Genomic DNA, 13273 nt, shown 5'->3' on the forward strand with positions numbered 1-13273 from the left:
TCTGGCTTCCCTGGAGGAAGCTGCTTTCTGGATGGGGAAGTGGCATCAGGAGGCGGTTGTGGGATTTGCTCAGGGATCTTGGACCAGAGGAGATCCAATGTCCTCTGATTTCTGCCCATGAAGGGTACAGTCTTTGTATACCACAGTGATGACTACCACCTATGACAGGTGCTGTGAGTACCAAGTACTTTATATCTATTTTATTTCAAGGCTTGGTAACATTTCAAGATATTCTTATTTTATATGGGAAGAAACAGAAGCACAGAGAAGTAATTAAACAGAAGCCACACCAATCATAAAACTGGCAGATCCAAGCCTTGAACCCAAGTCTGCTTTATTCTAAGACTCCTGCCCTCTAAAATATGCTGTGTTTTCTCCCCACTCCTATCTTATCTTTGCTTTTCAACCTTCAGCCTGATGCTATACCCAATACGGGTGCCCAGTTCTGCTGTATCAAATAACAGCCGTGATAAAACGCAACCCAAAGAATCCATCTCTCCATTGGACCAAAGCATTATTTGAGTGTTTCTCAAAGTGCCCATTGGGATGCGTTGCTCCTCACCAAAAGTGTTCTATGGTGAGATAAGAGTGAGGGCCATGCATATCACAGCCCCTTCTCTGGGAACCACAAAGCACATCAGAGTGTGGAAGGAGCAGAGGATGCTGGGTGGACTCAGCCCAGCCCAGCCCTTGACTTCAGGAGGAGCTCAGCAAATATTTATTGACCAAATAAATGAATGAATGAATGACTGTGTTGAAACCTGTTCACCTGGCTTACCAAAGTGTAGTAGCCTGCTCAGGCAGCCATAACAAAATGCGGTAGATCCGGTGGCCTCAACAATAGAAATTTCTTTTTTCTTTTTCTTTTCTTTTCTTTTTCTTTTCTTTTTTCTTTTCTTTTCTTTCTTTCTTTCTTTCTTTTTCTTTTTTTTTTTTGAGACAGCGTCTTGCTTTGTCACCCGGGCTGGAATGCAGTGGTACAATTTCTACTCACTGCAACCTCCACCTCCCAGTTTCAAGCGATTCTCCTGCCTCAGCCTCCTGAGTAGCTGGGATTACAGGCATGCGCCACCACACCTGGCAATTTTTTTTTGTATTTTTAGTTGAGATGGGGTTTATCCATGTTGGCCAGACTGGTCTTGAACTCCTGACCTCAGGCGATCCAGCTTCCCAAAGTGCTGGAATTACAGGTGTGAGCCACCATGCCTGGCCCCAGAAATTTATTTTCTCACAGTTCTGGAGGCTGGACATCCAAGATCAAGGTCTAGTAGGATTGGTGTCTGGTGAAAGCTCTCCTCTTGGGTTGCAGACAGCTGTCTTCTCACTGTATCCTCACATCACCTTTCCTTGTTACCCACAGAGAAAGAGAGAAGGAGAGAGAGAGGAAGAGAGAGACAGAGAGAGAAAGTGCACTCTGGTGTCTCTTCTTTTAAGCACACTAATCTCATTGAATCAGAGCTCCACCTTAGTTACTTTCTTGGAGGCCCCATCTCCAAATACAGACACACTGGAGGTTAGGACCCCAACATATTAATTTGGGGGGAGACATACATATTCAATCCATAGCACCCAGTATCTCAAACTTATTTATCTAGCAAATCTCCCCTTGGCAGGTATGTATCCCCAAAGCATTGTGTTCTGGAAGCTTTTCTTATAGAAAGGCTGGCCGGTGTTAGGGCTGCCTGGCAAGGCACCCCCAGATAGCTGTGCTGGGGTGGGGAATTCCCACAGGGCCAGGTTTTTCAAAGTCTCTCAGTAGAGAAACTGGAGACAGAGTGGTGAATGAGCTCGAGGTTTAGGGAGGAAATTCGGCCATGTCCAGATGCTATCTGAGGGTAGAGTGAACAGAGGGAAACAAGACATAAGACCAAGCTCAGCTGGGGTGAGACAGGCAGAGTTCAGGGCCATTCTTGGGTCAAACTTCAGGTCACTCTACAAAGAGCAGATTTTCCCTGAAGCTAAGGGGTATTCAGGAGACCTAGTGTCTTAGTCTGTTAGGCTGCTGTAACGACAACAACAAAAAAATCCCACAGGCTGGGTGACACAACAGACATCTATTTCTCATGATTCTGGAGGTTGGAAAGTCCAAAATCAAGTCTCCAGCAGATCTGGTATCTGGCAAGGGTGCCCTTCCTGCTTTGCAGACAGCCTCCTCCTGGCTGTGTCCTCGCATGGGGCAGAGGCAGAGGACGTGTCTCTCTGTGTCTCTTCTTATAAGGGCACTAACCTCATCACAAGAGCTCCACTGTCACAGCCCGATCACCTCCCAAAGGCCCCAACTCCTAAAACCATTACTGTGGAGTTAGGATTTCAACATATGGATTTGGGGTGGGGGACATAAACATTTAGATCATAACATCTAGGAAAAGGATCCTAGTATTTTTCTTGGAAATTGAGAGGGGAGAGAAATTGGAGAGAGATTGAAAGAGAGAAAGAGAGAGTGAGGAGGAGGAGGGGAGAGAGAGGGAGAGGGAAAGAAAGACGGAGAGGGAGAGATTGAAGACTGAATAAGCACAGCCTGGACACCTAGGGGTAGACACAAAATGACCTGGCAGAAGGCAAAGCATACAGCAGGATGGAGGCAAAGTCAGTGAGTGCCTGTAAGAACTGAATCCAGTGCCACAGACCCATGCTGAGCCCATGGGTTGACAGCGGCTTGCTCTGCTGCAAACTTTGAACCCTTCATGCCCACTGGTGGGCACAAGGGCAGTGGGGCTGGACGAGTTGGCAGGATGAGGGCTCAGCATCAAGTCGACAAAGTACCCACTGGTGCCCTGAGTGACTCAGGCTGTGCCATACCCAGGGGAGCTCTGGCTCGGGGCTGCGGCTTCCTGGGGAGGGGGCGGCCCCATCACGCCTCCCCTCAGAAAGCGCACTCAGGTTCTCCTCCTGCCTCTGCTGCTGACCCAGTTGTGCTGACCTGCGGTGGTCCACTCTGGCCTTGGCTTTTTACCTTCCCAGGGCCCCTCTGTAAGCTCCCTTCCAGTAGTGACGACATGGCTTTACATGATCGTGAGGGCATCTAGGGAGGCTTAGAGCCCATCGGCCAGGAAGTGAGAAGGTCTGGCTCCATGGGAAGGAGGAAACCACACCACATCCCCTTCCCTTCTCCAAAGCAGGAGCCCAGTCTTGTTGAATCCATGACATGACAGAGTCAGTTTGGAATATTTTTGTTCCATTCATGGAACTCTAATGGAATCAAGACCAGGCTATTTATATTTACAGATGGTGCAAACTTGAGTGGAACATCAAATGTGCCAGATGTCGTTAGGACAGAGGAAAATTAGCGAACTTGGCTAATCGAAATCAAAGAGCTCCCCCTCCCACCCCGCCATCCCAGAGAAGGCTTTCTGGTCCCAAAATGCAAAGGGCTCTGAGTGTGCAGAAGATAAGGAACTCGGGGATTGGAGACCCGCTTGATTTAGTGCAACTTCTGCAACCCAGCATGGAAAGTTTGTTCTAGCTTGTTTTGCTTGGGGAAAAAGAAAAGCAGTCACTGTCTGCCTCCATTGTTTCTTCTGAGACTGTGCGGGGGACCAAGCAGCAGGCGTTTCATCTCCAATTATTTTCAGCCAAGGGAGAAAACAGATGGTAAATAGCATTGAAAAAATTCTTTTTAGAATTAATATTAATAAAAGATGTGTTGGAGGCTCTGACTGAATCCCAAGGAACTAGGGCCAGCCTCAAGTGTGAGATGGGGGAAGGGGAGGTGGAGGTGTCAGAGGAGGGCCGGGACAGGAAGAGGGGGCACTAGAGGAAGACCAGGCACATGGGTCTAAGCTGAATGCTCCCCAAGTGACCCCAAGGTGCCAGGGGACAGTGCGGTGGTGGTGCACCCTTGGGACCCCAGCATGTGGCCAGGAGCTGGAGCCCTAATGCCACATGGCGCTTCTGGAGGTGGTGAGCACTGCTGGGGAGGAGGGTGGTGGGGCCAGGCGAAGGGCTGCCCAGTGCTCCCAAGGAACACTGGCGCGACTGGGCCCCCCCTTCCAGCCGGGTGTGACCCAGATGTCTCTTTTGTGAAACTGCAACACACAGTAGAGGTCGGGGGCGGTGGTGGTGTCCTCACCTCCCTGGCCAACGCCAGACTCTGTTCCCACCCCAAGTGCTATCGAGTGTCCACCAGCTGCCCGGCTGCCCTCTGAGAGTTGAGATTCCACATTCGAGCAGAGAAACTGTTTGGCTTCTTTGGGGTTTCTAGACTTCACTGGGAGAAAGGGCTGACACAGAACGGGACATGTGTGGAGGGGGAGAGGCTGGTTCCTACAGACATTCATTTATTCAGAAGAAAACCTCTTGGGCACTCACTCCATGCTTGAGATTATTCTAGGCCAGCAGTCCCCAACCTTTTTGGCACCAGTCATTTGTTTCACGGTAGACAACTTTTTCCACTGGCTGGGGTGGGGGGAGGGGTGGTTTCGGGATGATTCAAGTGCATTACATTTATTGTGCACTTTATATCTATTATTATTACATTGTAATATATAATGAAATAATTATACAACTCACCAGAATGTAGAATCAGTGGGAGCCTGAGCTTGTTTTCCTGCAACTGGATGGTCTCATCTGGTGGTGATGGGAGATGGTGACAGATCATCAGGCATTAGACTCTCATGAGGAGCACACAACCTGGATCCCTCACATGCACAATTCACAGTAGGGTTTGTGCTCCTATGAGAATTTAATGTTGCTGATGATCTGACAGGAGGTGGAGCTCAGGTGGTAATGCCAGCCCTGGGGAGCAGCTGTAAATCCAGATGAAGCTTGATTTGCTCACCAGTCAATTACCTTCTGCTGTGCAGAAATGGGCCATGGAGGTTGGGGACCCCTTTTCCAGGCCCTAGAGAGACAATGAGGAGCAAAACAAATGAGGTCCAGCCCTCCAGTGAGGGAGAGAAGCAATCATCCAATGCACACTCAAGTGTGTGTCAACTACTGTTTACCAAGAGGTTTCTTCTAGCTTCTGTCTCCCTTCAGCCCAGAGGTCAGGGACACATGAGTTTGGAGAAGAAGCTGAGTAGAGAGTTTGTATTGCAGTTGTAAACTATAGACACTAACATTAAAACAAAATCTATCTCACAAGATAGAACTCCCAACCTAGGACCATCCCATTGTCCTGCCTATCTATTCTTGTTTCTTTCCTTGCCTTGGCCGCTAGAAAGCTTAGAGGTGAAAGCATGGCTTACTTAAGCAACAGACATGAAGGACTTCAAGGTATGTCCTTGTGAAATGATCTCATCCGCAGCTTCAGCTTCTCTTTTCTCATATCCCCTCTGTTTCATTTATTTCAACTGATATTTGTGGTTTGTATTTTATCTTATTATATATTTATGTCTTTTTGTATGCTGTTTGAAATCATTTCTGAAACCCATTGTACAGTACATAAACCAAACAGCATGGACATTGTTGGGGTTCAATTAAGGCCTAAAGATCATCTTTACGTGATTCTGGATAGATCACACAAAAAAATAAGAATTGCTATAATGGACACATGTTGGGGGTAGCTGATGAAATTGGAATAGAACTGTGAATTAGATAAAGCGTTGTCTTAATGGAAATGTCTTGAATTCAGTAATTTACTGTAGTTATATAAGAGAATGTTCTTGCTCTTAGGAAATGCACATCAGAATATTAAGCGGTCAAGGGCTGCAAGGTATGCAACCTACTCAAATGGTCCAAAAGTGAGGGAAAAATCTCTCTCTCTCTCTCTCTCTCTCTCTCTCTCTCTCTATCTATCTATCTACTTATCTACCTATGTACCTACCATCTATCTAGAAAACCGAACAGGAAAAGAGTAATGGTTGCAATCTCATACTTGAAAAACGAGAGCACTTGTATGTCCAAATGAATTTGCTCCACAGTTTTCATTACAGAGGGTGCCCCTTTAAAAGGGAGTCTCAAAAAAATGATTTTGTCTTGCTTTCCACACTCCCTTTTCTTACTGCCTTCTTGTATCCTCTCTCCCAAGATTCCCACCCCCGCTGGAACGCTAAAAGAAGACCGAATCGTAGAGCCATTCCGGGAAGAATTGTTTTCAGACAATTAGGCATGGTCCGCATTTGCCTCTGGCACTGGTGTAGATCTAAAAATCCCATCTGGGTCATCAGTGAGTGTTTAAGCTTTTAAGCATTTTCTTTTGGAGGTTTTTATTAATCCATGAAGAAACACCCTCAGAGTCTCTCCCCAAGCCCCGAGTTCTTGTCATTTGCAATCCAACTGCTTTGGGCTTCAGAAGAAAAGAAAGAGAACACTGCCAGTAAGGGTAGTCACAGATTCTCTAGAATCAGAAATAAGCACTTTCCACCAGCTCTGCTGCAGCTGTTGAGTCCCTTCCAGCCCTGTGCCCCTCCCTCCCTCTCTCTTACAGCTCACTCCCCACCCCAGGAAGGTGGGCTTGGCCAGAGCTCTGCAAGGGAACTGTGAGCTCAAATGTGTACCTGTTGTTCAAGAAAACCCAGTGTGCTCCAGACTTCTCCCCACTCTGTACTCTTATTCCCGAGGCATCAAGAAGTCAAACTAAGGAAACACCCTTCTAAGAAGGTGGCGCATATACACATCCTGGTCCCTGGGCTACCTGGCCAGGTCTTCAGTTCTGGCCAATGCTCCCTCTCTCCAGACGAGCCACTGTCTTCAGACTACAGGGCAAACACCCCAGAGCCTTCTGGGCTGGCTCAAGCCCAGTTGAAAGGACTTTGATTTGTACCCAGCAAGAGAAAATTGATTACACCTGCCTCTCTACTGAGCGAAACCTCAGTGGCCTTCTTATTTGTTCACCTTCCTCTTTCTAGTGATCCTCAACCTTCTGTGGGTGTTCCACTCATCTGCACTTAAGTGAATGATAAAGTGATCTTTGACTCTCTGATGGTCCCTTTCTACAAGTCATGGAAAAGGCTATTGAAACACACTTCTTTAACCCAAAGCAATTCCAGGTGACTGGGGCTCAGTAGGAGTTATCCCATTCTGTGTATGGGGGTGGGCAGGGAGAGGGAGGGAAGAAAAGATGGTAATGGCAGAAAGGCTTTTACTGAATTAAAAGGTGGGCCGGGCACGGTGGCTCATGCCTATAATCCCAGCACTTTGGGAGGCCGAGGTGGATGGATCATGAGGTCAGGAGATCAAGACCGTCCTGGCCAACATGGTGAAACCCCATCTCTACTAAAAATACAAAAATTAGCCCGGTGTGGTGACGCACACCTGTAATCCCAGCTACTCGGGAGGCTGAGGCAGGAGAATTGCTTGAACCTGGGAGGCAGAGACTGCAGTGAGCTGAGATCGTGCCACTGCACTCTAACCTGGGTGACAGAACGAGACTCCATCTCAAAAAAAAAAAAAAAAAAAGGTAATGGGAATTCAGAGAAGCAAAGCAACTTTCCTTGCCACACCTAGAAGTGGCATTTTGTCCCCATAGTCCATTATCTCACTCTTTTCCAACACTCTCCTTCGAACACTTTCATACACGCAGTTCAACGTGTTTTTCCAACTCAGAGCTCTTTAATCCCAGCGATAACTGCCTGACACTGCAAATGATGACGGTGATTAGGCTGGGAGAGGGAGGAACCGAGGCCCGGCAGAACAAGGGGATTAAGCCTGGGACACATCGAGTTGACCTTGGCACCCCACAAGCTGCTTCTGGGAGGTTGGGCTGGAGAAGGACTCCAGGGACAGGTGGAGGCATTGGAAGTGGGGAGAGTGGGCTGACCCGGGGCTCCTGGGTCTCTCCAGCCAGGGGCAATGATGGCTGAAGGCCAAGGTCAAGATTGAAAATAGACGCCCTTCATCTTGAATCTGCACAACCTCACTGCTCAGCCCCTGCTCTGCCTCAACCCTCTACTCTGTCCCTGGGTCCCTCATACTCTCAGACCACCCATCCTACAGATGCCAACTGGTAGGTTGGAACTTGAGCATATTTTGGTGTCTCTGGGGAGTCAAGGTGTCTGACTTTCTTGAGGTGGTCTGTACTTGACCTGGACAATCTCATCCTTCTCTTACTCTTGTCTATTTATTTATTTTGTTTGTTTTTTTTGAGACAGAATTTCGCTCTTGTCACCCAGGGTAGTACAATGGCATGATCTCGGCTCACTGCAACCTCCGCCTCCTGGGTTCAAGCAATTCTCCTGCCTCGGCCTCCTGAGTAGCTGGGATTACAAGTGCTCGCCACCATGCCTGGCTAATTTATGTATTTTTAGTAGAGATGGGGTTTCACTATGTTGGTCAGGCTGGTCTCGAACTCCTGAGCTCAGGCAATCTGCCCGCCTTGGCCTCCCAAAGTGCTGGGATTACCATCACACCCAGCCCTCTCTCTTACTCTTAAATGAGTTTGCTTTTATTTTTCTTGGAGCCCTTCTGCTCTCAGCCTACAAATCAACTTATATTGAGGCTGATGTAGGCAGATGGGTGACTGGGGTTCCCCTTCTGGGAAAATGTTCACATTAATTATTCAGACCTTGTGTCAAGGGCTAAGTGGATGACAATTGGCATGTGTGTTGAAGAGATGCATTGGGCAATCTGCCTCCCCTGCCCCTCAATAATAGCAGTGACAATGACCACCACAGCACTTACCACCAGAGCCACCAGAGCATTTACTAAGCATTCATTCTGGGCTGGGCACCACGCTCATTTTGCCCCAAACCAGATTGGCCTGGTGCGGTGGCTCACACCAGCACTTTGGGAGGCCGAGGCAGGTGGATCACGTGAGGTCAGGAGTTCAAGACCAGCCTGAACAACATGGTGAAACCCCGTTACTACTAAAAAATATATATAAAAATAAAAAAATACAAAAATTAGCTGGACGTTGTGGTGCCCAGCTACTCAGGAGGCTGAGGCAGGAAACTCTCTTGAACCCAGGAGGTGGAGGTTGCAGTGAGCCAAGATGGCGCCACTGTACTACAGCCTGGGTGGCAGAGTGAGACTCTGTCTGGAAAAAAAAAACAAAAACAAAACATAGGCTGACATCGTCCCCATTTTGTAGATGAAGACACTGAGGTCCAACATGTTTACATAACTTATAGAAGGTCCTCATGCTGGTAAGTAGCCAAACCGTTCCTCACATCTGCCCAAAGTCATCATCTTGAGTCAAAGGCACTTCAAAGAGCTCCCAGGAAACAGACACAGGGCAGAATTTTATCCATTAATTCAAAAAAAATGTGTATTTCCATTGCCAAGATGTGCCATGTCTTATCCTAGGCACTGGGGAAAAGTGGTATATCAAGTGCAGACCAAGCCCTTGGAGAGTTTCCAGTCTGGTGTGAATTGCATCCTTACAGATTGTGGTAAATTCCCAGAGTGAAGGGGGCAGTACCTGGCAGGGAAGGGACCACTTTGGGTCACGTGGTTCGCAAGGGCCCCATTGAGGAGGTGACATTTGGGCTGAGATCTGAAGGAGGAGAAGGAGCTAGGAGAAGCAAAATCCTGGTGGGGATTACTGCAGGGACAAAGATCTAGAGGCAGGACTGAGTCTGGCAAGTCAAAGGACCCCAGACTGGCCCAGCATGGCTGCAGAGAAATGAGCTCAGGCCAAAAAGGCCACATCAAGGGGGCCTTTGCAAGTCATAGGAAGGTGTTAGGGTTTTATTTTACTGGTGAGATTCTAGCAGGGAGCAGAATGTTTTGATTTGTGATTTAAATAGATGGCTCTGGTGTTGAGGGATGGGTTGGAATAGAAGCTGGAGACCCATCACGAGTGTCAGGGAGGAGGCCTATGCATCTTACACTGTGCAGAGAAGAGTCTTAGGAACAAAATCAGTAAGCAGAACCCTAGCACCTGTACTGACACTTTGCTGAACCTGGGAGGCAGCCGATGCAAGGCACAAATAGGCCACATGGAGCCCATTGGGATGGGGCTCAGCCTGCTTAGACATAGCACAATGATAAGGTCCATTGCAGGCACCGTTCAGAGGGGTCAGCACCAACTTCGCCCTCCCCAGAGCTCCCTCTCGAAGCAGCCCCTCCAGTGGCACAAACGCTCCTCTGGGTAGACAAATCCCCAACCATTCCCCATTCCCATCAGCAGCTGCAGTTTCAGCCTCCGTTTTAGCCCCCAGCTGTGAGCTCTTGTCCCACACTACACAACGGGCAAGCTCAGAAGGTGATTAAACCCCTTATGTGGAGCTATCGGGGGCATGAGGCAAGGAGCAGAAAAATCATGGTAGCTGACAGTCTGTGGATGTTTCCCTGTACCAGGCACTCTGGTCTCGTCCTCAAACAGCCCTATAAGGCAGACACTAGGATTATCCCCACTTTACAGGAAACTGAGGCACAAAGCAGTTAAGCAACTTCCCGAAGGTCACAGAGAGAGAGTCAGGGAGCAGCCAGCATTCCAACCCAAGCTGTCTGGCTGTGGAGTTCCTGCCGTTGTCTTATGCTGACTGCCCTCTCAGAAAGTCTCTCCCGGGGCTAAGAACGCACAGATCCTTCAAGGTCTAAGCAGCCTCAGCCTTCTGTAACCAGAAGCAATTCATCTTCCAAAATCATGCCATCAGAAAATGAGGAAACCCCAAAGAGAAATGAAAAGGATGAGAATTCTGAGAAACCCTAAGGTGCAAAAATAGTTAAAGAAACACAGTCCTGTGATTATCAGAGGAGAAAGGCCCCTGTTGTGGCTGAGTCCACAGCCTCGCTTCCCTGGGAAGGCAGAGGGCTAGGGAAACCCTCTGGTGCTTGGTTGCTGATGCTGGGAGAACCAAGCCCTTCTGTGGGAAAATCAATGGTGGAAGTGACTTTTTCCCGGTCACAACAAACCTATACTTAAACATGATTAAATACACTTTCTGCAAAGGAAATACCCTATGGTTTATCCAAATACGGGATCACCCTCTCTCTCCCATGCACCGTTCTGGTGGTTTACGTGGCATACTATATTCTGAACGGACTCAAGTCTGTTAGGCCAAGTTCCAAACTATTTTTTTTTTTCTAGCAGTCAGGCCTCACTTATGCCAAACAGGTCAGACCATGGGTGCTCCATCCCTGAGCCCCACTCTCCCCTGAGACTGAGGAAGGGCAAACACCAAACATCCCCAGATGGTTCCTCTCTGTGACTCTGTGCTCCACCTGCGGACTTTCCAGTTCATTTTTCTGAGTGTGAAACATTCAACTTCCCTTCTCCAGGGGGAAACATTGGGAAGAACAGTGTATTTCTAGGTGACAAAAGAAAAACATATATATTTGTCCCTTTCTCATATCAGGCAATTAAAAGAATTAGAGGGTGACTTGGTAAAACCAATCCCCTTCCCTCTCCTCCCACCCCCAATTCAACTCAGAAATAGAGATAATGGTTTCCATTTTCCCTCTCCAGTGTAGTTGGAGGAAAGCCATTTTATTCCCCTAATTATATGGACACCCACTCACATACATAAATATCCTCATATGAGATGATACGTGTGCTTGTGTGTGTGTCTACACCCTCACGCTTCTGCTTCCAGATCCTGTAATTAACACCCCATAAAGGACAATTCTCTGCACTTGAAGACACCAGCCTAGATCCTGGGTGATTGACAAGCCAGAAAACTGAATTTTCCCTCTTTGTAGGAGAGATCTTTTAAGCTACTGTTTGATAGCCTTACCAGATTAGCTAGCTCTGAACTGCTTTGGAGAATTTTGTTCCTTTACCCAAACTCCCTGCCTCTCCCTCCCCGCCCCCAGAGCGATAAGGCATCTGTAAACACTCTGAAACTCCTTCCCCAATGTTCCTGGGTTTGCCACTTTGAAGTAGAATTGCAGGAAGACGTCTGTACGAGATGAAAATGTCTTGCCAACTGATAAAGAAGTGCGGATCCAGCTAAAATCCACTCGGTAATAGGGATTAGTGAACCTGAGAAGGTTTGTTTGGATTGAAGACTGTGTTGAAAAAAAAAAATGTGAGATTTGGATTCCATCAAAATGAACCCAAACCCCAGTCTCCCACCCTCCCAGCCCCACCTTGTAGACACTGTGAGTGCCCCTACCTTCACATTCAGAAAGTCCTTCAATTTCAGAAATGGTTATCACTTTTCCTCTACATTGTGGTTCTCAAATTTCATCAGGTGTTCAAATCACCCAAAGAGCTGGTTAAAATGCAGATTCTTGGGACGATACTGCTGCAGGATCTTATTTGCATAGCCTAGGTTGAGACCTAGTGAATCGGATTTTTAATAAGACTCCAGGGGCTTCTAAAGTGATCAAGACTAGATTTTTTTTTTTTTTTTTTTTTGAGAAGCAGTATCACTCTGTCTCCCAGGCTAGAATGCAGTGGCGCCATCTTGGCGCATTGCAACCTCCGCCTCCTGGGTTCAAACAATTCTCGTGCCTCGGCCTCCCAAGTAGCTGGGACTAGAGGCACGCCACCACACCTGGCTAATTTTTGTATTTTTAGTAGAGACAGGGTTTCTCCACATTGGCCAGGCTGGTCCAGAACTCCTGACCTCAGGTGATCCGCCCACCTCGGCCTCCCAAAGTGCCGGGATTACAGGCGTGAGCCACCGTGCCCAGGGCAAAACTAGATTTTTAAAAATACTGTTCTAGAACCAGCTGACCAGTGGCCCCAATACCACATATGCAGGGCTGTGATCCAATGGGACATCCTAGCACTGGGGTGAAAATATTGAAATACTGGGCTAATGGTTGATAAACAGCCACAGCTTTTAGTTTCTTGCATGCCATCTGCTGTCCCAACTACTTGCCTGCTCTCCCAGGACCTGCTGGACTTCCCCACATTTCAGACACCTATGAGTGAATGACTGATACAGCAGAGGGTCTCTGGGTCCCTGAACCTGCTGCTGGGGCCCGCATCTGCTCTGACTGGCCTGTGTCTTATCACTGGCTAAGTATTTTCACTGCTCCCCTACACATGCAATTGTACGACAGAAGCATACCCAGCCATGGTTGACATCGGGGACGTGGTTAACCACTTGTTCCTGCCTACAACACCTCCCCTGTCACCTGCCTGGTGTCCTCCTACCCTTGACCTCTGTCTGCTGGGTCTCCTTTGCAGTTCCCTTATTTTTGTTCCGTAAGTGTTGAATTTAAGCTCCATCTAAATGTCCTGAACTCAGAAGGCAATAGACAAGCTTATCAGACTTGTGTAAAAAGTAAAAGTTAATAATTCTGAGGAAGGCAGAGACTCTTTCTCAAAAAGAAAAGATGCCTATGGTTTATTGTGATGGTCCCCAGACACTCATTTGTGGACTAACCATAGCAGAATTACCCAAGACACATCTGAACAATGAAGATTCCTTCAACTCCTTCCCTAGAGGACCTGTTTCAGTAGGTATGGAAAGGGTTCTGAGAATCTCTATTTGTT

Source organism: Macaca nemestrina, chromosome 17 (assembly GCF_043159975.1).
Source record: "Macaca nemestrina isolate mMacNem1 chromosome 17, mMacNem.hap1, whole genome shotgun sequence".
Classification (NCBI taxonomy): domain Eukaryota; kingdom Metazoa; phylum Chordata; class Mammalia; order Primates; family Cercopithecidae; genus Macaca; species Macaca nemestrina.